The sequence below is a fragment of the Azolla caroliniana genome, unplaced genomic scaffold (assembly GCF_043228905.1).
Source record: "Azolla caroliniana isolate FFs.n. ecotype wild unplaced genomic scaffold, voAzoCaro1.0.p SCAF_4, whole genome shotgun sequence".
Classification (NCBI taxonomy): domain Eukaryota; kingdom Viridiplantae; phylum Streptophyta; class Polypodiopsida; order Salviniales; family Salviniaceae; genus Azolla; species Azolla caroliniana.
In genome coordinates, this window is record NW_028230439.1 from 2,583,348 (window position 1) to 2,585,873 (window position 2,526).

A 2,526-nucleotide genomic window follows, 5' to 3' on the forward strand; every position below is an offset into this window, starting at 1 on the left:
GGGGGCCTCCTTCCCCATCTCTTGAACTAGACTGAACCAGTTGTTACTGATGATAGAGAACTGGCAATTTTTTAGCGGAACGTAGCCGGATTTTTCTACACCTCTTCACTCAATAGCTTTTACTCCTTGATACCCTCAAGTATGTGTGGTTTGATTTTGTCGGGGAGTTCCTTCTCATATTAAGCGATCTATGTCAAAGGGATCTAGTCCGGGAACCCATTGACCGCCGCGAGGATAACTACAATCTGTCATTCGATAGGGATCAGGGGATATTATAGTTATTTAAGTACCTCGGTAAGCCTAGCGCCGCAATATGGCGAATACTAAATAGCGGGATCGAGGTCTGACCCAAATTACGCAGAAGCGGCAACTTCACGATGTTATGCCGGCTCCAATTTTAAGGTGCCACGAAGTGCTTTCATAGCTTTCGGCTAAGCGGCAGACCCAACACAACTAACGAGTAATCCTACGTTAATAACGAGCCAAACTCCGCGATAGAGAGGTTCAGTTTCCGGGAGGATTTATCCATCTGTAATGAGAATGACATTGATAAGAGTATAAACAGAAACGTCTCCAGCTTATATTTCAATGACGAGTGAAGCAATCGAGCTACCTACACCAGTCTAGTCTAACCTTTTGGCGGCTCTTTCCGATGAACAGAGATATGAATAGAAGACATCTCCGAGGGAAACCTCACAACCTAGTAGTCAACGTGGCGATAATGACATTTATCAATATGCCACTGATTACTTACTGGGATCGTCATAGATGATTAATGCGTGCAAGATGGTACGTGTCGTTGTTGTTCGGGCTCGTCACCGTGTAGGGCTGGAACCATGTCCTTGCGAATTTGCGGGTTGCCTTGTGCTGGTTGTCGAGGTTGCTATCGTAAACCAACACCCAATCGCCTTCCTCGATCTTCTTCGGTCGTAGCCGGTGCGTCCGGTCGAACCGGGTTTTGTTTCGTAGCTGGTGCGTCCGGTCAAACCGCGCGCTGTCGTGAAGAATTTCGGCCAGAGCCGGAAACCGGGAAACATTGGCTACATCGGCGGGGTGCAGCATGTGTACGCACCCATGTACATTTAGTGTGAATATCGAGGGCGCCTTTATGGCGCCGAAGAGTAGTCAAGTCGGGACAGACGATCCCATGTAAGTCGGGATTCATCCCACATTGTAACGCATCCCTCTCCTTGTTCTATAAAAGGAAGGGAACACCCTTTGGGAAAGGGTTACCCATTTTGCATTAGAGGGTATACCGTTAGGTCTAGAGTTAGGTTTCTTCTTCTCCTTCTTCTCCCCGACCGACGGCTTGGCAGTTGATGACTACTGTAACCTACCTTGGTCCGGCTCAAAGCCGAGAATGTATTCTTCTTTTATATATATATACATATACGTTTGCGTCTGTCTGTGTATATTCGCGTCTTCGTTGGTGTCGGGTGCTTCCCCTTTCCTGCATCTCCTGTACATAGGGGCGTGAGTCGGGTTGGCCTGTGTGTGTGTGTGCGTGTGTGTGCGTAAGTCAGTGTTAAGCGCACGCTCTCCCTCTCTCTCCCTTCGGTTGCTTCCGGTGTGCTTTTGGGATGCCCCGGAAACGGTGAAGCACGACTTCCTATGCTCCATCACTCCCTAGTCCAAGACCCCCGTGGTCCCGCCTTTCTCCACGCACGCGCGTAACAACGCGACGTATTTGGTGAACCCGACGTGAAAGGTGGCAAGGGAATATGGAGTCGGAAGACGAAGATCTTGCGGAGATGGTGGCCGAAGTGGTGTTGGAGTCGGCACGAGAGGTGATGAGGCGAGAAGCAGCGCAACAAGCGGTTGAGCGAGTGGTCGAAAGAGTCGGCCGTTTCAACGGGGACAAAGTCCCACCTTACTTGGAAGCGTACAACGCAAAAATGGAGGAGCGTGGCGTAGACGAGGCGTTGAGGCTGAAGTTCTTATGTCAGGTCGTGGCTGTCCGGATGCATGCGGAAATAAAGGAGCTCCGTGAGGCTCATAGTTCGTGGGAGGCCTTCGAAGAGGCGCTCCTGAAGGCATACAGAGGACGGCGGAAGAGCCGGGGACGACACGACTTCGACCAGTGGGTAGCATCGGCAAAGACCCATCGGGGCGCGACGAAGGCGTTCCGGGAGTTCGAGCGACGGCTTGCTCGGCTCCCAGAGCGGGAACAAGGTTTGGTGGGGGCGAACAAGGTCCTATTGTTCGTCCGAATGATCGACCGAGCGGAACGGGAGGCCATCGGGATTGAGCTCGAAGACGATGATGGAGCGAATGGGCTTACGAAGGACTGGTCGAAGGTCGGAAGGGTGTGCCAACGGCTAGATGATGAGCGAGCCGAGAAGGCTAAGAGGAAGGGGCGCGACGGCGTGCCATCACAACGGGAAGAGGCTGAACGGCAAAGAGAGTCGGCAAGGGTCGGCATTGGGGCCAGGATTGCGGAGGCGTACGGAGCTTTCAAGGCGATGCTCGAGGAAGAGGGAAGATCGAGGCCGGAAGCCGAGACTGAGGAGACGGACTTGCCCCATG